Source organism: Capra hircus, chromosome 15 (assembly GCF_001704415.2).
Source record: "Capra hircus breed San Clemente chromosome 15, ASM170441v1, whole genome shotgun sequence".
Classification (NCBI taxonomy): domain Eukaryota; kingdom Metazoa; phylum Chordata; class Mammalia; order Artiodactyla; family Bovidae; genus Capra; species Capra hircus.
The window spans coordinates 4,628,312-4,651,936 of record NC_030822.1 but is presented as its reverse complement, the minus strand read 5'-3'; the positions used below and the strand labels follow the sequence as shown (position 1 = coordinate 4,651,936).

At 38.3% G+C, this 23,625-nt stretch overlaps 1 pseudogene; it reads left to right on the top strand.

The window, feature by feature from the left end:
* LOC106502909 lies at positions 14,181-21,628 on the top strand (annotated as a pseudogene).

Sequence of the window (23,625 nt, the reverse complement as noted above, 5' to 3'; positions counted from 1 at the left end):
CTTCGTTTAGTCTCCATGGGCTTCCCTTGTGGCTCAGCTGGTAAAGAATCTGCCTGCAATGTGGGAGACCTGGGTTCGCTCTCTGGGTTGGGAAGATCCCCCGGAGAAAGGAAAGGCCACCCACTCCAGTATTCTGGCCCGGAGATCTCCATGGACTGTGTAGTCCAGGGAGTTGCAAAGAGCCGGACACGACCGAGTGACTATCACTTTCACTTTCACTTAGTGTCCGTGATTTCTAGTTACTAGTGATTTCTAGTTTCTAGTATCATGAAAACTTTGGTGTTTTTCTCATTGCCCTTCTCAGTTGACTGCCATTAGAAATGTGATATACATGGAAATTCACAGAAAGGTGTTAAACAACTAAGAATGCTATAATAATATTCATTGATTCATTTATTCAAAAAATATGTAACATTTTTAACATTTCAATGAAAAGATCTCCAGATTCTCCTAAATTTTTCTTTAACTGTGGGAAAATTTTTCTTGCTGTTACATCATAGAGTTGAATTTGAAAATCCAAATGACATTTCATTTCCTCCAGATTTTGCTTTGCCTGTCACTAGAGAGATACTGATCCCTTTAAAACTGCCCCCCTCACCTAGCGTATGGGAAATATAAACCTGTGTGCAGGTCAAGAAGCAACAGTTAGAACTGGATATGGAACAACAGACTGGTTCCAAATAGGAAAAGGAGTATGTCAAGGCTGTATATTGTCAGCCTGCTTATTTGACGTATATGCAGAGTACATCATGAGAAACTCTGGGGTCGAGGAAGCACAAGTTGGAATCAAGATTGCCGGGAGAAATATCAATAACCTCAGATATGCAAATGACACCACCTTTATAGCAGAAAGTGAAGAAGAGCTAAAGAGTCTCTTGATGAAAATGAAAGAGGAGAGTGAAAAAGTTGACTTAAAGCTCATCATTCAGAAAAACTAAGGTCATGGCATCCAGTCCCATTGCTTCATGGCAAATAGATGGGGAAACAGTGGAAACAGTGGCTGACTATTTTTTTTGGGCTCTAAAATCACTGCAGATGGTGACTGCAGCCATGAAATTAAAAGACACTTGCTCCTTGGAAGGAAAGCTATGACCACCCTAGACAGCATATTAAAAGCAGATACATTACTTTGTCAGTGGTTTTTCTAGTAGTATATATGGATGTAAGAGTCGGACTGCAAAGAAAGCTGAGCACCAAAGAATTGATGCTTTTGAAGTCCCTTGGACTGCAAGGAGATCCAACCAGTCCATCCTAAAGGAGATCAGTCCTGGGTGTTCATTGGAAGAAATGATGTTGAAACTGAAACTACTTTGGCCACCTAATGCAAAGAGGTGACTCATTTGAAAAGACCCTGATGTTGGAAAAGATTGAGGGTAGGAGGAGAAGAGGACGACAGAGCATGAGATGGTTGGATGGCATCACCAATTCAATGGACACGAGTTTGGGTGAACTCCAGGAGTTGGTGATGGACAGGGAGGCCTGGCATGCTGTTGTTCATGGGGTTGCAAAGAGTCGGACACGACTCAGAGACTGAACTGAACTGAAGATAATCAGTTGACAGGAAGGAATGTGATGCAAGGTGAGATGTGAAAATTACACAGGTTTCTTCTGATAAAGAAATCTGTTATTTTTTGACTTCTAAGTTCAAAAAGAATGATCGGCAAAAGAATAATTTTGACTAGAAGAATAATTAAAAATCAAATCCTTCGTGTGTTTATGGATAACTCAGCAATTTGGCATCAAACTTCTTTGCACATAGGCTTCCCAGATGGCGCTAGTGGGAAAAAGCATGCCTGCCAGAGTGCAGAAGACAGAAGAGACGCTAGTGCCAACCCTGGGTAGGGAAGATCCCCTGGTGGAAAGCGAGGCAACCTACTCCAGTATTCTTGCCTGGTGGGCTCCATGGGGTCGTAAAGAGTAGGACATGACTGAAGCAACTTGGTATGCATGCACGCATCTTTGCACAGCGTGTCCATTTGATTTTTGCTACGTAATAACAGAGATGATGTTTACTGGCTGCCTACAATACCTTAAAATTGAACATCTGGATTCACCTAATAATTATTTTTATTGCCTCATGTCAAAGAAGAAAAAGCTGCTGACAGTTTGTAAATGTTGATCTTTGTGAAAACTTTCTGATGATCATTTTTACTATTTTAATTATGAGAACTGGAAGGTTCACAATGAGATCCCTAAAGATAAATAATATTTTTGGTAATTTCTCCAGCATCAAAGTAGGTACAGAATTTACATTTTCTATTACAAAGTAACTCCTAGCGGCTGCTCTCCCTGACCTCCGGCCTGGGGTGGCTCCTCTTGGCCGTGCTTCTGCACGGTCCGTTGTAGCCGCCGCGCTTCTGGTACAAAGTAAGGTCATTCTGACCATTCATGCTGAAGTTATTACCTGCAATTAGAGTCCACAAATCTCTTCTCTCTTCTGTAGGTCTCCCTAATTTCTTCACAAGAAACAGCTTTATTCACTAAACATATTACTTTTCAGCTCACTGCTCGCCTTTTTTGTTTTGTTCTTTAATGCTATTATTTTGAAACAAATCTTGGTCTTGCTGCTTTTTTTTTTTTTAAAAGAAACTCACTGTGGATAATTGATTGTAAATAATCTAATCTGTGTATTACAGTATAAAATGTCAATACTATTTATGATACAAAGACATTACAAAGTAGGAACAAGATAGCATTTTAATTTATTTCCATTTTTATTTTTTTTTAAGTTTACGAATAAGATAGCATTTTAATTTGAAGGAGAGTATTGGTCTAAAAAACAAAAAACTACTGCAAACATCCAACTTATTTAGAGACATTAAATAAGCTTACTTCCTATTTCACTCTGAAAATGTAAGCCATCTGAAGGGAACTTCCTTAGACTCTTACAAATATGTCTACCAATTTCCAGCACCCATTCAGATATTTGCTACCTTCTTACCTACTCTTAAAAATGCATTCACTATCTATGCTCCTATGCAAAGCAATCAACCTCTTTATTGTACTCTAGACCTTATTTCCTTCTTGTTTGCGTGAGGGCATTGGTCTAAAAATAGCTTCTAAATCTATTTTATCTACATTTCACTTTCTATTTGATAATTTTACATCAGCAAGGAAGCAAATCTGTTATACCCTTCATCTTTCACGTAAAATCTTTCATTGATTCCTTTTCCTTCATCAGTTGCTCTTCCATTTAATTCTCTACTCTTTCTTACAAAACACAAGAGATTCTCGAACACTTGTCTCCCATTTCTCTTCTTCTGTTCTGTTTAAATCCTTTCAGCCACACTTCAGTTAAATTTCTCTTTTTTGGGTCACCAGTGCCCTCCATGTTATTCAACATAACTCTCATCACTCACTTCTCATCCTACAAAATCCACCAGCAGTGTTTCATCCCGTCTTTCTTGGCACACTTTCTTTGAGCAATGATTCTTGGAGGTTGAGACCTGGAAATCCAAATTCCTCCATGGTATTTCCACCTGAATGACTGATCGATTTCTTTACTGGCCCCAATGACAAAGCATATTTTCATGGAAATTGATATAACAATTCTAAAATTATATGCATATGTGCCTGTCTTTAAATAAGCTTGGTGACAAAAGGAGAGAAGAATAGGAAAGCTAGATAGGAAACTAGATTTACTAGTTGTTAGAACATATCGCAAAGCTTTACTTTGTAATTTTTTTGCTATATTCCCATGAATAAATAATCCTAAAGAACAGAAGAAATGGTCCAGACTTGAGTTCTCTATATTTGTAGATTTAATATAAATGCTATAGTTTAATTAATTAATGACCAGGAAGAAATTTTAATCTGTCAGGAAGCTTTGACTACTGGATAAATTCTGAAAGAGCCATATTGTCACTTAACTCACCTCCACATCATCCTCTCATTTCACACACTCTTTGTGCTTTTTTGCTCCTTGTGTCCTTCTCTCTTTTCTGATTTGTAAGGTTTCTCTGAATTTACCCTGTTTCTATAACATACCTGTTACATTATCTGGCCCATGCCATCATCACAATATTATTTCTTATCCCGCTCACTTCCTCTAGCTGAAGCAAATAATAAAGGATTAAGTAAACCAAGACTTGGAATAAAGTAGAAAATGGTACATGTGTTTTGAAGTAGGAACCAGGGCTCTAGGATTAATTGCTGGAGTCCTGCTGTTGAGTCATAATTTTAAAATATCCCTTCTAGGAGAGTGGTCCATGTCAGATGGCTAACCCATGTCAGGAAAAGCATCTAAAATTTCATTGAACGTATAATAGCACTTGTCCCTTAATACCATGTGCAAATGAAGTCTAGGCAATTACAAATATTTACCTTTCTGATGAATCACTTCAATACTGTTCCTTTCTGGGGAGTATGAATAAACATTAAAAGCAGGTAGAATATAAGAGTATATAGAGGGGCACACTCACTGGTATAGACTCTGCAGGGACCTCATGAACTAAGCCCCGATTTTCTCTCCAGGTTCAATTGCAATGCTACATTCCATCAGAGTAAACAAACTGTCAATCTTTCTCTAAAAAAATAAAATAAAAATAGAAAATTTTCTTTAAGGTCTGGAAATTGTACTTTTAATTTAATTTTTTTAATTTTAATTTTTACTTTATTTTACTTTACAATACTGTATTGGTTTTGCCATACATTGACATGAATCCACCATGGGTGTACATGCGTTCCAAAACATGAACCCTCCTGCCACCTCCCTCCCCATAACATCTCTCCGGGTCATCCCCGGGCACCAGCCCCAAGCATCCTGTATCCTGCATCGGACATAGACAGGTGATTTGTTTCTTACATGATAGTATACATGTTTCAATGCCATTCTCCCAAATCATCCCACCCTCTCCCTCTCCCTCTGAGTCCAAAAGTCCGCTCTACACATCTGTGTCTCTTTTCTTGTCTTGCATACAGGGTCATCATTGCCATCTTTCTAAATTCCATATATATGTGTTAGTATACTGTATTGATGTTTTTCTTTCTGGCTTACTTCACTCTGTATAATTGGCTCCAGTTTCATCCATCTCATTAGAACTGATTCGAATGTATTCTTTTTAATGGCTGAGTAATATTCCATTGTGTATATGTACCTCAGCTTTCTTATCCATTCATCTGCTGATGGACATCTAGGTTGTTTCCATGTCCTGGCTATTATAAAGAGTGCTGCGATGAACATTGGCGTACATGTGTCTCTTTCAATTCTGGTTTCCTTGGTATGTATGCACAGCAGTGGGATTGCTGGGTCATGAGGTAGTTCTATTTCCAGTTTTTTAAGGAATCTCCATACTGTTCTCCATAGTGGCTGTACTAGTTTGCATTCCCACCAACAGTGTAGGAGGGTTCCCTTTTCTCCACACCCTCTCCAGCATTTATTGCTTGCAGATTTTTGGATCGCAGCCATTCTGACTGGTGTGAAGTGGTACCTCATTGTGGTTTTGATTTGCATTTCTCTGATAATGAGTGATGTTGAGCATCTTTTCATGTGTTTGTTAGCCATCCATATGTCTTCTTTGGAGAAATGTCTGTTTAGTTCTTTGGCCCATTTTTTGATTGGGTCGTTTATTTTTCTGGAATTGAGCTGCATAAGTTGCTTGTATATTTTTGAGATTAGTTGTTTGTCATTTGCTTCATTTGCTATTATTTTCTCCCATTCAGAAGGCTGTCTTTTCACCTTGCTTATATTTTCCTTCTTTGTGGAGAAGCTTTTAATTTTAATTAGATCCCATTCGTTTATTTTTGCTTTTATTTCCAGAATTCTGGGGGGTGGATCATAGAGGATCCTGCTGTGATTTATGTCAGAGAGTGTTTTGCTTATGTTCTCCTCTAGGAGTTTTATAGTTTCTGGTCTTACATTTAGATCTTTAATCCATTTTGAGTTTATTTTTGTGTGCGGTGTTAGAAAGTGATCTAGTTTCATTCTTTTACAAGTGGTTGACCAGTTTTCCCAGCACCACTTGTTAAAGAGATTGTCTTTACTCCATTGTATATTCTTGCCTCCTTTGTCAAAGATAAGGTGTCCATATGTGTGTGGATTTTTCTCTGGGCTTTCTATTTTGTTCCATTGATCTGTATTTCTGTCTTTGTGCCAGTCCCATACTGTCTTGATGACTGTGGCTTTGTAGTAGAGCCTGAAGTCAGGCAGGTTGATTCCCCCAGTTCCATTCTTCTTTCTCAAGATTGCTTTGGCTATTTGAGGTTTTTTGTATTTCCATATAAATCTTGAAATTATTTGTTCTAGTTCTGTGAAAAATATCGCTGGTAGCTTGATAGGGATTGCATTGAATCTGTAGATTGCTTTGGGTAGTATCCTCATTTTCACTATATTGATTCTTCCGATCCATGAACATGGTATATTTCTCCATCTATTAGTGTCCTCTTTGATTTCTTTCATAAGTGTTTTATAGTTTTCTATATATAGGTCTTTAGTTTCTTTAGGTAGATATATTCCTAAGTATTTTATTCTTTTCGTTGCAATGGTGAATGGAATTGTTTCCTTAATTTCTTTTTCTACTTTCTCATTATTAGTGTATAGGAATGCAAGGGATTTCGTGTGTTGATTTTATATCCTGCAACTTTACTATATTCATTGATTAGCTCTAGTAATATTCTGGTGGAGTCTTTAGGGGAGGATCTATGTAGAGGATCATGTCATCTGCAAACAGTGAGAGTTTTTTTTACTTCTTCTTTTCCAATTTGGATTCCTTTTATTTCTTTTTTTGCTCTGATTGCTGTGGCCAAAACTTCCAGAACTGTGTTGAATAGTAGTGGTGAAAGTGGGCACCCTTGTCTTGTTCCTGACGTTAGGAGAAATGCTTTCATTTTTTTTACCATTGAGGATAATGTTTACTGTGGGTTTGTCATATGTAGCGTTTATTATGTTGAGGTATGTTCCTTCTATTCCTGCTTTCTGGAGAGTTTTTTTTTTTTATCATAAATGGATGTTGAATTTTGTCAAAGGCCTTCTCTGCATATATTGAGATAATCATATGGCTTTTATTTTTCAATTTGTTAATGTGGTGAATTACATTGATTGATTTGCAGATATTGAAGAATCCTTGCATCCCTGGGATAAAGCCCACTTGGTCATGATGTATGATCTTTTTAATGTGTTGTTGGATTCTGATTGCTAGAATTTTGTTGAGGATTTTTACAGCTATGTTCATCAGTGATATTGGCCTGTAGTTTTCTTTTTTTGTAGCATCTTTGTCAGGTTTTGGTATTAGGGTGATGGTGGCCTCATAGAATGGGTTTGGAAGTTTACTTTCCTCTGCAATTTTCTGTAAGAGTTTGAGTAGGATAGGTGTTAGCTCTTCTCGAAATTTTTGGTAGAATTCAGCTGTGAAGCCGTCTGGACCTGGGCTTTTGTTTGCTGGAAGATTTCTGATTACAGTTTCAATTTCCATGCTTGTGATGGGTCTGTTAAGATTTTCTATTTCTTCCTTGTTCAGTTTTGGAAAGTTGTACTTTTCTAAGAATTTTTCCATTTCTTCTATGTTGTCCATTTTATTGGCATATAGTTACTGATAGTAGTCTCTTATGATCCTTTGTATTTCTGTGTTGTCTGTTGTGATCTCTCCATTTTCATTTCTAATTTTATTGATTTGATTTTTCTCTCTTTGTTTCTTGATGAGTCTTGCTAATGGTTTGTCAATTTTATTTATCCTTTCAAAGAACCATCTTTTGGCTTTGTTGATTTTTGCTATGGTCTCTTTTGTTTCTTTTGCATTTATTTCTGCCGTAATTTTTAAGATTTCTTTCCTTCTACTAACTCTGGGGTTCTCCATTTCTTCCTTTTCTAGTTGCTTTAGGTGTAGAGTTAGGTTATTTATTTGACTTTTTTCTTGTTTCTTGAGGTATGCCTGTATTGCTATGAACTTTCCTCTTAGCACTGCTTTTATAGTGTCCCAGATTTTGGGTTGTTGTGTTTTCATTTTCATTAGTTTCTATGCATATTTTGATTTCTTTTTTGATTTCTTCTGTGATTTGTTGGTTATTCAAAAGCATGTTGTTCAGCCTCCATATATTAGAATTTTTAATAGTTTTTCTCCTGTAATTGAGATCTAATCTTAATGCATTATTGTCAGAAAAGATGCTTGGAATGATTTCGATTTTTTTGAATTTATCAAGGTTAGATTTATGGCCCAGGATGTGATCCATCCTGGAGAAGGTTCCATGAGCACTTGAGAAAAAGGTGAAATTCATTGTTTTGGGGTGAAATGTCCTATAGATATCAATTAGGTCTAACTGGTCTATTGTATCATTTAAAGTTTGCGTTTCTTTGTTAATTTCCTGTTTAGTTGATCTGTCCATAGGTGTGAGTGGGGTATTAAAGTCTCCCACTATTATTATGTTATTGTTAATTTCCCCTTTCATACTTGTTGGCATTTGTCTTACATGTTACAGTGCTGCTATATTGGGTGCATATATATTTATAATTGTTATATCTTCTTCTTGGATTGATCCTTTGATCATTATGTAGTGGCCTTCTTTGTCTCTTTTCACAGCCTTTGTTTTAAAGTCTATTTTACTGGATATGAGTATTGCCACTCCTGCTTTCTTTTGGTCTCTATTTGCATGGAATATCTTTTTCCAGCCCTTCACTTTCAGTCTGTATGTGTCCCTTGTTTTGAGGTGGGTCTCTTGTAAGCAGCATATAGAGGGGTCTTGTTTTTGTATCCATTTAGCCAGTCTTTGCCTTTTGTTTGGGGTGTTCAACCCATTTACGTTTAAGGTAATTATTGATAAGTATGATCCCGTTACCATTTACTTTATTGTTTTGGGTTCGGGTTTATACACCCTTTTTGTGTTTCCTGTCTAGAGAATATCCTTTAGCATTTGTTGGAGAGCTGGTTTGGTGGTGCTGAATTCTCTCAGCTTTTGCTTGTCTGTAAAGCTTTTGATTTCTCCTTCATATTTGAATGAGATCCTTGCTGGGTACAGTAATCTGGGCTGTAGGTTATTGTCTTTCATCACTTTAAGTATGTCTTGCCATTCCCTCCTGGCCTGAAGAGTTTGTATTGAAAGATCAGCTGTTATCCTTATGGGAGTCCCCTTGTGTGTTATTTGATGTTTTTCCCTTGCTGCTTTTAATATTTGTTCTTTGTGTTTGATCTTTGTTAATTTGATTAATATGTGTCTTGGGGTGTTTCGCCTTGGGTTTATCCTATTTGGAACTCTCTGGTTTTCTTGGACTTGGGTGGTTATTTCCTTCCCCATTTTTGGGAAGTTTTCAACTATTATCTCCTCAAGGATTTTCTCATGGTCTTTCTTTTTGTCTTCATCTTCTGGGACTCCCATAATTTGAACGTTGGAGCGTTTCATATTGTCCTGGAGGTCTCTGAGATTGTCCTCATTTCTTTTAATTTGTTTTTCTTGTTTCCTCTCTGATTCATTTATTTCCACCATTCTATCTTCTATTTCACTAATCCTGTCTTCTGCCTCCGTTATTCTACTATTTGTTGCCTCCAGAGTGTTTCTGATCTCATTTATTGTGTTATTCATTATATACTGACTCTTTTTTTATTTCTTCTAGGTCCTTGTTAAACCTTTCTTGCATCTTCTCAATCCTTGTCTCCAGGCTATTTTTCTGTGATTCCATTTTGATTTCAAGATTTTGGATCATTTTCACTATCAATATTCGGAATTCTTTCTCAGGTAGATTCCCTACTTCTTCCTCTTTTGTTTGGTTTGGTGGGCATTTCTCCTGTTCCTTTACCTGCTGAGTATTCCTCTGTCTCTTTATCTTGGTTATATTGATGTGTTTGGGGTGGCCTTTTTATATTCTGGTAATTTGTGGAGTTCTCTTTATTATGGAGCTTCCTCACTTTGGGTGGGGTTCTATCAGTGGCTTGTCAAGGTTTCCTGGTTAGGGAGGCTTGTGTTGGAGTTCTGGTGGGTGGGGCTGGGTTTTTTCTCTCTGGAGTGCAGTGGCGTGACCAATAAGGGGTTATGAGACATCAAAGTTTTGTAGTAACTTTAAGCTGCCTCTATATTGAAGCTCAGGGGTGTGTTCCTGTGTTGATGGAGAATTAGGGTGGTATGTCTTTCTCTGGAAGTCGTCGGCCCTTGGGTGGAGCTTGGTTTCAGTGTAGGTATGGAGGTGTTTGATGAGCTCCTATTGATTAATGTTCCCTGAATTCAGGAGTTCTCTGATGTTCTCAGGCTTTGGAAGTAAGCTTCCTGCTTCTGGTTTTCAGTTTTATTTTTACAGTAGCCTCTAGACTTCTCCATCCATATAGCACTGCACCAATGATAAAACATCTAGGTTAAAGATGAAAAGTTTCTCCATGTTGAGGGACACTCAGAGAGGTTCACTGAGTTACATGGAGAAGAGAAGAGGGAGGGGGTAGTTAGAGGTGACTGGAATGAGATGCGGTGAGATCAAAAGAGGAGAGATCAAGCTAGCCAGTAATCACTTCCTTATGTGCACTCCACAGTCTGGACTGCTCAGAGGTATTCATGGAATTATACAGGAAAGAGGGGAGGGAGGAAGTAGACAGAGGTGGCCAGGAGGATAAAAGAGGGAAATGAAAAGGAGAGGGACAAATCCAGCCAGTAACCAGTTCTTTAGGTGTTCTCCACCATCTGGAACACACAGAAATTCACAGAGTTGGATAGAGAAGAGAAGGGGGAGGGAAGAGACAGAGGCCACCTGGTGGAGAAAAAGGAGAGTCCAAAGGAGGAGAGAGTGGTCAAGCCAGTAATCTCACTCTCAGGTAAAATTAGGTAGTGAAGTTTGGGTTTTTAAATGTACAAAATTGACAACAAAAACCAAAAAGCAAAGATTAAAAATCTAGAGTAGAGGTTGGATTTTCAAAAATATAATATTAAATTAAAGAAGAAGAAGGAAAAAAGAAAAAAGGAAACAAGAAAATAAACAAACAAACAACAACAAAAAAAGCCACAAGAATTATTAAAAAACACCAACAACAACCACACAAAGACTATATATGGTGTTTGCTTTACAAAATAGTCTTTTTTTTTTGAAAAGTAATAGTAGGTTATAGAAATAAAAATTAGAGGAGAAACAGAGGACTTAACAATTTTAAAAAGTTAGAAAAAAAAAAGAAGAGGAAAAAGAAAAGAAAAAAAAAACAACCCCACAACAGCGTCATCAAAAAACAAAAAAAAAAAAAAAAAAAGAAAAAAGAAAAAAAAAGAATGATTGTAAAAATAGTAAAGATATAACTGGCCCTTTCTCTGGTGTTGTGGGCAGTGTGGGGTCACTTCCAAGGCAGTTCCCTCTGTTTAACTTCTTCTGTTTGCTGGTCTCTTCAGTGTCTGATTTCCATCCTGACACAGGGTGGACACTTTTTTTTTTTTAGGCTCACTAGTTCAGTCGTGCTGTGGGGAGGGAGGGATGCTGCAAACAAATAGCACGTTGTATGCTCGCAGTGTCTCAGCCCCACTGGGCCTGGCCCTGCTCGCGGTGCACAAACCACTCCAGCTCTACGATGCTCAGCCGGGAACCGTCTGAGGCTGGCCCTAGGCTGCGGGCACCTCCCCTGTCTAAGCCGCTCAGGTTCGGCGCTCAGGTAGCCCTCCGAGGCTCAGATTCTGTTGGGACTGCATTTTGTGCCCTTCCCAGGTCCGAGTATCTCAGGTGTTTGGCAAGTGCGGTCGCTGTGACTTGTTGCCTTTCCTGTCTCTGCTGCTCAGCTTTCTGGGTGGACAGCTGGTACCCCTTGTGAGGCAGATGGTGACTGTCCAGCACCCCCTGAAGTCTTAGCAAAGAAGCCTGCTTGCAGTTTGGTAGGTAAAGTCTCTCCGGGGCTGCGATTGCCCCTTTGCAGCCCTTATGGCTCTGGCTGCCTGTCCCCGGCGGGGGATGGTCTGCAGCCGGCTATTTCCGTTCTGTCCTTTGTTCTGTGCTCGGTCCTGGCGGTGTCTTATGTTCGAGCTTTTCACGTGGTAGCTATCCCACAGTCTGGTTTGCTAGCCCAAGTTAGTTTGTTCTGGTTACGCGTGGGGCATTCCTGCCCGATTCTTACAAAGCACTGCAGCCCGCACCTCCCGCACCTCCCTGCCCTGCCCCCACTTGTTAGTGGAGGAGGCAGGCGTCTGCGCTGCTTTTCCACTGGGGGGGGGGTTACTGTTGGGCTTGTAATCTGTTGGTTTTAATTATTTATTTATTTTTCCTTCCTGTTATGTTGCCCTCTGTGTTTCCAAGGCTCGCCACAGACTCGGCAGGGAGAGTGTTTCCTGGTGTTTGGAAACCTCTCTTCTTAAAATTCCCTTCCGGGAGGGATGGAGCTCCCTCCCCACCTCCTTTGTCTCTTTTTCTGTCTTTTATATTTTTTCCTACCTGTTTTTGAAGACAATGATCTGCTTTTCCGGGTGCCTGATGTCCCCTGCCAGCATTCAGAAGTTGTTTTGTGGAGTTTGTTCAGCGTTGAAATGTTCTTTTGAGGAATTTTTGAGGGAGAAAGTGGTCTCCCCGTCGTATTCCTCTGCCATCTTAGGACCGCCCCTTGTACTTTTAATTTTAAAATTATGGCATATCAAGATCATGTACAGAGAGAAGAAAAGCAGATTCTGGGTTAATGAATAGATTGTTTCATGAAAAACATTCACACATAAAAGTTATTACTCTTTAGTAAGCATGACTGTTGCTCTAGTACCCACACAGTACCTGCCTTTGTGACTGATGCTCTGCCTTTTCCCAAAACTCATCTTTTGCATTTAGTAAATAGACAGACATTTCACCACAGTCTGCAAAGGGACTATGTTCTGTCCTAATTTATACAGTTTTCTCTTTCTGAATATGAAGGGAATTGAAAGCACCTAGAAATAGAAGCCCAGGGGAAGCCCCCCCAAAAAACAACAAAACACTGACTGATTGGGATCATACAATTTTTACAAACACTTGAAGAAGTCAAACCATAAATAACTGTGTCTTGGAAAATTATGATGATGGGAAATGTCCATACCCTGAGGGAAACTGAGATTCAACCCTAAGATTCATGACCTCTCAGGGAAACCTCTTTAAATTCCGCTTACAGGTCAAGGATGAAAGTTTTGCTTCTTTATGTTTTCATTGAGACCACAGTGAAGACAGTGTTTGAGAATCAGTAGGGAAAGTTCTTTACCACATCTACCAGGATTGCAACGTCTCTCTTTCTTAGATGTAGAAGTAAGACTTAGAAATTTTATGTCACATTTTGACCAGCTGTTGAATGGGTTTTTCTCCATAGAGAGAAGGATATTACCATTGCCAGGATTTTCAAGAGATTGACACAGACTGAGAATTATAATTCACATTTTTGCATATTCACAGGTGATTTTAAATTGTGATGTAGTATGTAAAATTATGGGTGTTGTGATGCAGGCTACCAAGTTTAAGACAAGCTGTGGTCTATCACTTGTTTGGGTTCATTTGGGCCAGTTCTGTAAACCTTTTTGCCCTCAGAATGTTTATTTTTAATGGAGATTATATGTTTACAAGGCCACAGGATATGGAAACAAATAAAATAATACATGTAGAATTACTTAGATAGGACTTGAAATTAAGTGTTGAATATATAGCAGCTGCTTGAATACACACATTTTTGGAGGGTTATGTGTTTCTATGCAAGTCTAATGAAATTAGAGCTATCATCAATTTTTTATCTTCCAGTTAAATCCAAATAACTATAAAATGCAACATCTGAGTATTTTTGTTAGAACTGGTCGATTGCATTTTATTTACTGTTTCTTAATATGTTATCATTTATCATTATTGTTTCTTAATTTGTTATCATTTAATTATTCTTTCTTTATATGTTATATTTATCATTCTTTTACCACTCATCCTATTGTTTTAGATTTTAAAAAGTGGACTACATAATGTCTATGTAGAAGGAAGCTGATTTATTTAGAGAACTTGATCTGTAATACAGTAGTTAATCTCCTACAAAAAGCACTAAAGAATGGCCCAGGAAAGGACATGAAGGGTAATAGTGTCTTACTCAACTGATAGAGCAGAGTTTTGTTTTTTAGAGCAGAGTCTTCTGATTTTAAATTTGCTCATTTAATTTTCTCTATGTACACTTGATGTCATAAATAGCATTAAATTTCTGCTGCAGAATTGTTCAAGAATATTTAAATGGCTGAAGTTACTAACTGCCTTAGTGCTAACTGTTGTGGCTTTTTCTCTCTCTTAATATGAACTAAATAACTAAGAAAACAGAAAGACAATGGCTCAGGCATCCATCAGGAAGGTCACAGGTAGGAACATTGAAAGGTTATTTTGCTAAATTCCCTAAATAGTAAGAGTATATAATTTGAGACTTTTAGAGAAATCAGCAGAGCAATATTGAGGGGAGAGTAAAAGATCTGAAATCTGAAGAGAACACATTTCTCAGGCCCTAAAGGAAAAGAAGATGCTTAAATAGATGAAAAACTAAACTATTATTGTTAGAGTAAATAACAATGCAGGATAAAAATGCAGTGGATTCAAGGAATTTAACTGGGAAGGTAATTAGAATGGGTTTTTAATCTATTATTTTAATGTTAAAATATAATTTAAAAACACAGCATATAATGACATCCCTATATTGACTGTGTGAATCACAATCAACTGGAAAATTCTGAAAGAGATGGGAATACCAGACCACCTAATCTGCCTCTTGAGAAATCTGTATGCAGGTCAGGAAGGAACAGTTAGAAATGGACATGGAACAACAGACTGCTTCCAAATAGGAAAAGGAGTACATCAAGGCTGTATATTGTCACCCTGCTTATTTAACTTCTATGCAGAGTACATCATGAGAAACGCTGGACTGGAAGAAACACGAGCTGGAATCAAGATTGCCGGGAGAAATATCAATCACCTCAGATATGCAGATGACACCACCCTTATGGCAGAAAGTGAAGAGGAGCTAAGAAGCCTCTTGATGAAAGTGAAAGAGGAAAGCGAAAAAGTTGGCTTAAAGCTCAACATTCAGAAAATGAAGATCATGGCATCTGGTCCCATCACTTCATGGGAAATAGATGGGGAAACAGTGGAAACTGTCAGACTTCATATTTTGGGGCTCCAAAATCACTGCAGATGGTGACTGTAGCCATGAAATTAAAAGACGCTTACTCCTTGGAAGAAAAGTTATGACCAACCTAGATAGCATATTCAAAAGCAGAGACATTACTTTGCTGACTAAGGTCCATCTAGTCAAGGCTATGGTTTCTCCTGTGGTCATGTATGGATGTGAGAGTTGGACTGTGAAGAAAGCTGAGCACCGAAGAATTGATGCTTTTGAAGTGTGGTTTTGGAGAAGATTCTTGAGAGTCCCTTGGACTGCAAGGAGATCCAACCAGCCCATTCTGAAGGAGATCAACCCTGGGATTTCTTTGGAAGGAATGATGCTAAAGCTGAAGCTCATGCAAAGAGTTGACTCATTGGAAAAGACTTTGATGCTGGGAAGGATTGGGGGCAGGAGGAGAAGGGGACGACCGAGGATGAGATGGCTGGATGGCATCACGGACTCGATGGACGTGAGTCTGAGTGAACTCTGGGAGGTGGTGATGTACAGAGAGGCCTGGCATGCTGCGATTCATGGGGCTGCGAAGAGTCGGACACGACTGAGCGACTGAACTGAACTGAACTATTACTAATTTCTCATATAATTTTGAATATTGTATTTGTTTCATAAAGCTATTATATAAACTATTATAAAATAGTTATATCAGCTTTAAATTAGACATAGAAATTTCTATATTATTTTCACAATGATCAATAATGTTGCTGCCAAAATGAATCGGAAGAAAACTGAGTAATGGTAAGAGTCAGGAGGCAAAATTTCCAGGGTCCTGGTCAGAGAAGGCAGTGGCACCCTACTCCAGTACTCTTGCCTGGAAAATCCCATGGGTGGAGGTGCATGGTAGGCTGCAGTCCATGGGGTCGCGAAGAGTCAGACACGACTGAGCGACTTCAGTTTCACTTTTCACTTTCATGCATTGGAGAAGGCAATGGCAACCCACTCCAGTGTTCTTGCCTGGAGAATCCCAGGGACAGGGAGCCTGGTGGGCTGCTGTCTATGGGGTCGCACAGAGTCGGACACGATTGAAGTGACTTAGCAGCAGCAGCAGCAGGTCCAAAAGATGGTTCAGAGCCCTCAGGTCAGGTAGGAAGGGCCCTCAGCAATCTTCTGCACATCTCCAGTGTCTGAAGAATATAGCTCTCAGGGAAGAGAAGTCTGTGAGATATTTTCTCAGAAATATGAACAGAACAAGCTTTTTCCAAGAAAAACATATGAAGGGAAAATTGATAAGGAGGGCTAGGCCTATGATTTGGCTATCTGTGGATTCTTTACACCAGGAAAATACTTCTTTATACCAGGAAAATACACCAGTGCAAGATTCTAAGTTATGTTAGCATGTTGGTTCCACCAGTACAAATTAATTACACTGGATAAGTAATAAAATTATCCTCAAACATCATCTTTTCCTGAACAAATATTTAGATAATAAATAATATGATGTTGTGGGGTTTTAAATTGATTTTTAATGTTAATTTTTCTTGTTATTATTTCAAATGCATGTTGAAAATAAAGTCTCTACTATCTTCATACATTATTAATGAATAGGGTTGCTACAATTTTTCATTTAACATGCTATAAAAATTCTTCACCAAGTATGCCCTTATGTTATTAATTAGTGTTTTATTCATAGAATGTTTTGTTATTTATTTATAGTAGACTGAGTTGCATAAACATTTTATTCAACACTTTAGATATTTCTGATTTTTTCGTAAATGAAATATCATCTCCATAAAACTTACATCACTTTATTTGACTCTTAGAATAATTTTTAGGGTTGGGGTTACTTGTATAAAAAATATAGCCATTTTTATGACTCTAAAACTTTTGCTAAAACATTTCCCAATTAGATAATATGAATGAAGCTGTTTCATTGCAATTTAGAAACATAGTGTTTTAAAAACCTGACTTAGAAACCTATTTTATTCTTATGATAGATTCTTCAGTGCACTTTGTATGTATAAACACTATTAAAAAAATAAAGCTTATATCAATATTTCGCATCTTCCTGTTGAATTATACATTACAAAGCAGTTCATAGTAACTGTCTTATTTGACTCTCACAGGTCAACAGCTTGAACAAATGGTACTCTGTTTTATCGGAGAGGACTCAGGAGCTTCGTGGTTTCTTCAGTGACACATGACTATAAACCTGTAGCTTCTAGAATTTTTATATTGGAAACTGAGCAGTTATTATATTATTTTAATTAACTTTTCATTTTGGAATAATTTTAGATTAATAGAAAAGTTGCCAAGATAATACAGAGTTTCTGTCTACTCCTTAATTATTTTCCCTTAATAATTATCATCTAACCTTACTAACAGTATATTTGTCAAAACTGTGGAATGAACATAGATTATATTACTCTTAAAGATGCACAAGATTTTAACCATGTTTCACTAACTTTTCCACTTCTATTACTTTTCTGTTCTAGGGGTCAATCCAGAACAACACAGCACGTTTAATTACCTTTTAAATAATTTATAATCGTAAACCTTGTGATCATAAACTCTGAGGACACTGTCCTCTCCATTGCCTAAGTATTAACAGTAGCTTTGGAAATTCCTTTTGTCTAAAAAATAGCAGTTTGATTTGTTCATATTTAATGAGCACTTGATTCTAAACTAGTATTTCTTAGACACTTCCCAGATTAGGGAAGTACAGAGCCTAAGAATTACTTGTTAGATTAATACAGAGCCTTGCTCTTTCTCTCCACTGTTTGCATTATTTGATTTTCTTTGTACAATGACATTACCTGAAAAAGAAGTGGACACCTGAGGATCTGGGCTTCTTAGGTGATGTTAATGGTAAAGATACCTGCCTGCCAATCCAGGAGATAGATGAGATGCAGGTTTGATCCCTGGGTCAGCAAGATCCCCTAGAGAAGGGCACGGTAATCCATTCCAATATTCTTGCCTGGAGAATCCCATGCACAGAGGGGCCTGGCAGTCTACAGTCCATAAGGTCACAAACAGTCAGACACAACTGAAGCAACTTAACACCCATACACGCAAACATGAAGGTCTGAAGACTATTAGGGATTATTAAAGACTTAAAAGTGTTGCAAATTTAAACGATAACATATCTTCATTGTGGTAACCAATAAAACTATTTTATATTTTTGAACATGTAAAAGGATGAGTAAAGATATTTGTAAGCCTAGATCATGGTAAAGCATAAATTAGGAGTAAAAGGATTGTCATCTTTGCTCTGTGTCAAAAGGCTCTGGGAGCTTGTTGGCACTTATGGTGCTTTTCTCCAGTGCATCTAACTGAATTAATGGTTTTATCAATATCAATATTGCCTTATCAGATTCTTCCAAGAACCTTATCAATAAGTATTGTTATATACACAATTACAGAATAGAATCTGAGCTCTTGAGAATTTTAAGTAACTTTCCTCATCACATAATATAACAGTACAAGAGCTTGGATTTGAACCTAGGTCTCTATGAATCTGAACTTGACGTCTTTATTTCATTTCATTGTCTCTGCATACATTGATAGTCTTTACTCTTTCATAGTCATTAACTGATAGAATGACCTTATAGGGTTTGTTTCATGTCCTTGTTTGCTTGATGACGTAGCTGAATATGGAGTTCAGAGTACAGGTCCTGTTTAGAAATGTCTAGTACCCTGGAAACAATTTGTTTTAAAGTAAGAAAAAAGACGTGTTGTATATACATCTGTATATTTGCTAGTTTTATTCATATTTTCAATCATTTTTTTAGCTGTCAGTGTCATTCATAAAAATCAACTCATTTTTAATTCTTTCAGAAAGCCCAATATTCTTCTACTTCCTTATTTAACAAGCATAGATAGTATGTATATGTACACACACACCCACACTCACTTGTCACTTAACTGATTAATTTCTCATATGTACAAGGAAGGACACAATCATATTTCCCTCGTTGTTTAGCAGTAAAGAATCCATCTGCCAATGCTGGAGACACGGGTTCAATCCCTGCATCAGGAAGATCCCCTGGAGAAGGAAATGACGCCCCACTCCAGGGTTCTTGTCTGGGAAATACTATGAACAGAGGAGCCTGACAAGCTACAGTCCATGGGGTCACCAAGAGTCAGACATGACTGAGTGGCTAAAAAACGACAAAGGACATGGTCATTCTTCAAAGCGGTGTCTTGCTATAAGAAATGAAGTCAAAAGTTGGAGTAATATCTGGATGACTAATGGAAAAGCTTTCTGTGGGTAAGCTGTTCGGCTTTTTAATTGACAGAAGAGTCACTAGAATCAGTAAGGGCATTTTATCATAAGCCAGCAATTTCACAATTTCCAATTTGACCCTCATTATAATTGTATGAAATGGGTAGGGACATTATATGTGAATCTCCCTACATTACAGTAAGTCATATACATTTGAAACAGACACACACTTGTGAGTACTGCTTGATCTGATGGGCCACCTTGAATAAATACTTAACAGTAAAGCCTCAGGCTCTGACTATAGTCAGCATTCTGTTTCTGTTCCTTACCCATGTGGTTACTGTCAGTTTATATCTGTAAATAATCCGGCCTTTACCTTCTGAATCTACATCACTGTCTCCGTGTCCTTTATCAAGAAGCATCAGTCAAGCATGAACACAGGAATCACGCTATAACCTCTACAGTGAATCGAGACTCTAGAGAAGCCCCTCCTGCTCTGAAGCTCTTGCTAGAAAAATTTCTGCTTCTTTCCCTGTAGAGTCAGTCACTTCCATGCTGGGGTCAGAGGTTCTGGGTTAAGTCTCCAGAGCCAGCATTTGTTATTTCTTTAATTTTATCTCTTTAAGCATGGGCTTCCTACCAGTAAAACTGTGTAATAAGATCTGACATGGACTGTTTCCTAGTCACTTAACTCTGAACACTGCTTCCTTGCATTATTTAACTTAGTCATCATAACAGTACATATTAGTAGGTATTGCTTATTTTTATCAGCTTCTATTCTTGTTGTTAAATAATGAGTGAAAAGAAAGCCAACTTAACACATGGATATTTATTATGTATTAGTCTACAGCAAGGTGTGTTCCCAATGATCATTCTTTCTTTTTTTTTGAAGAATGAATTAGTTGATTTTAAAGTCTCAGTTTTTTTAGATTTAAAAGAAATAACTAGGAGTATAGCCATGATCCAAGCACTTCTTCAGTTTTGTCTTATTTCTCCTTCTATCTGGAGATAAGGAAGTCACCTGATCATGGAGCACATGCAATTCCCCCTTCTCCCACCCATGCACATGGCAGGCGTGACCAATAAACTGCTCTTTTCCTTTCCTCAGATCATGGATGTGGCTTCAGAACTCATCTCACAATTCACTCCAGGAAACAGTACTATTAACATATGACCAGAGTTGGCAGTTTAGATAACAACTACTTCTTATCCCCACCCCAGGTGGATACCTACCCTTCTTCTACATTGAAGCTCTATCTTAAAACATTTAACAATTTATCTAAGCTTCAATTCTTCCTGGTATCCCCCTACCACCTTCAACAAATTTCTAGCTTTGTGTTCTCAATGAAAAAGTAAGCGCAAGAACATAAGTCAATTTTTCACATGGATGCATCGCTTTGTTGATGACTATAATGACTCCAAAAACTGGTCTGAGACACATTTGTCTTTCTTCTAACTGTAGATTCTACATGCTCACTGTGGTACCTTTCACCTTTTCCTTGGAAATTTTGCAAAACCAAAGCTTTGTAACTGAGTTTGTCCTCCTGGGGCTATCACAGAATCCAACCATGCAGAAAATAATATTTGTTGTATTTTTGTTCATTTACATTGCAACTGTCGGGGGCAACTTGCTAATTGTGGTGACCATCAGTAGCAGCCCAGCACTCTGGGGCTTCCCCATGTACTTCTTCCTGGTTTTTCTGTCCTTCCTGGATGCATGCTTCTCCTCCATCATTGTCCCAAAGATGATTGTGGATGCTCTCCTTTGGAGGAAGACCATTTCTTTTGTAGGCTGCATGACCCAGCTCGTTGCTGAACCCTCCTGTGCTGGGGTGGAGGTGACTGTCCTCAGTGCCATGGCCTATGACCGCTATGTGGCCATCTCCAAACCGTTGCACTATTCTTCTATCATGAACCGCAGACTCTGTGCCCTTCTGATGGCAGTAGCCTGGACAGGGGGCTTCGTTCATTCCATGATACTGATTCTCTTCATTTTCCAGATGCCCTTCTGTGGCTCCACATCACTGATCATTTCATGTGTGACTTGTACCCACTGCTGGAGCTTGCCTGCACTGACACTCACATCTTTGGCCTTTGGTAGTCACCAACAGTGGGTTTTTCCACCATCTTATTCTTCTCCTTGTTGCTTGTCTCCTATGGGGTCATCCTGCTATCTCTGAGAACCCGTAGCTCTGAAGGGCAGCAGAAAGCCCTCTCCACCTGCGGATCTCACATTGCTGTTGTGACTTTGTTCTTTATCCCATGCATGTTTATGTATGTATGACCTCCATATTCTTTCTCCTTTGACAAACTGGTAGCCATATTTGACACCATCCTAACTCCCTTATTCAATCCTTTGATTTACACTTTTAGGAATAAAGAAGTGAAAAGTGCCATGAGGAAAGTGTGGGACAGGATAATGGTGCTTTCTAATGAAAAATAAAACATTGAAAGTTGAGTAAAAAATTCAAATTTTCTAATCAGACAAAACTTTTATATGAATGAGCATTGTTTGACCGGGGATAAAGTAAGGTAATATTATAAAAGATAACATAAGTTCCAGGAACTAATTTAGTTTTCATTCTTAGATCATGTATGAACTCTTATTTGGAAATTCAATAACCTCAAATGAAAATTAAGAAGACTTGAATTTTATGCTTACTTAGAATCTGAAAGTCAAAAAAGAATGAAAAAAATACTCACTTCTTGCTACTCATTTGATATTTTGGAAAATATTTCTGGAGGGAAAACAAAATGATCTTAGAGATTAGGTTTTACATATATAAATGTATGTATATCAATGAACTTTTTGCCCAACCTAATGTATCTGCTGTACAACTGAAAATAACAAAACAGAGTTGATTGTAAATCAACTCTATTTTAAAAAATAATAAACAATAGAAAGAAACACATTAACATATTAATGTTTCAGATTTGCCAAAGAACTGTAATTATTGCTGACATTAGCCCTTTGATATTGATGATAACCATAATTCACACTTTGAAAGTGAAAGTGACATCGCTCAGTCATGTCCAATTCTTTTGTGACCCCATGGACTGTAGCTTACCAGGCTCCTCTGTCCATGGGATTTTCCAGGCAAAGGTACTGGAGTGGCTTGCCATTTCCTTCTCCAGGGGATCTTGCCGACCCAGGGATAGAACCCTGCTCTCCCTCATTGCAGGCAGATGCTTTACCATCTGAGCCACCAGGGAAACCTGTTCACACTTTGATATAAAACAAACAAGAGTAGTTAGCCACACATATTTCATCTATGGGCTTTCAACTGCCTTCAAAGACTTCCAGAGCTCTAGAAGAGATGAACTTAAGGAAAGTTTATGGGGAAGAGAACAGAATTGCCTCATATCAAGTCATATGAATTGAAGTTAACCAATTGTCCCCAAGGCTTGATTTTGCCCTTGGACTGTTTGAGCTAGGTAGCTCATTGCATATCACTTGGGACTAGTCTGGAAGAAACAGCTTCCTTGGAGCTCCTGAGGCTTAAAGCCTACCTTAAGCATTTGCAAACTTTTGTGTGAATTTCTATAAATATGCAGTACAGGAAAAATAAAACACTTAGCCTCATGATTTTCACACACACACACACACACACACACACACACACACACACACACACACACAAAGAGATACAGTGGGAAGGAAGCTGGCCACAGAGGCATTTATTTCTCAGACTGTGGGAATAGTTTACACCAGTTAAGTTCCCAAGAACCGAATTAAGAAATTCACTCCATTTTCAGAGCATTCTCTCTGCTCCAATACAGACCTTGCTGTTCTGTCTGACCCAGTGTTTCCAGGAAGGAGCTGTGTGAATTATGGCTACATGAAGAGTTCCCTTTCTCCATAAACTCTTTACATCCCATCATCACTTGTGATAGAAGGCAATGATAAATCTCAATGAAGTATAGTTTGTGTGTTTTATTCAAGCTTCACGTAATTCACCTTCTAAGTAAATCAAAGTTGAAGATATGAAAAATGCACTCTATTGGAAGTCATCTGTTTGGTTGTAAGAAAAGAGGTAAGTTTCTCAGTCTATCTGAAATATTTTCTTCCGTGCTGTGCTTAGCCTCTCAGTCGTGTCTGACTCTTTGTGACCTCAGGGACTGTAGCCTGCCAGGCTCCTCTGTCCATGAGATTCTCCAGGCAACAACACTGGAGTGGGTTGCACTCTTCCAAGCGATCTTCCCAATCCAGGGATTGAACCCAGGTCTCCTATATTGCAGGCAGATTCTTTACCATATACTTCCCTGGTGACTCAGATGGTAAAGCATCTGCCTGCAATGCGGGAGACCCGGGTTCGATCCCTGAGTTGGGTAGATCCTCTAGAGAAGGAAATGGAGATCCACTCCAGTCCTCTTGCCTGGAAAATTCATGGACTGAGGAGCCTGGTAGGCTACAGCCCATGGGGTCGCAAAGAGTCAGACACG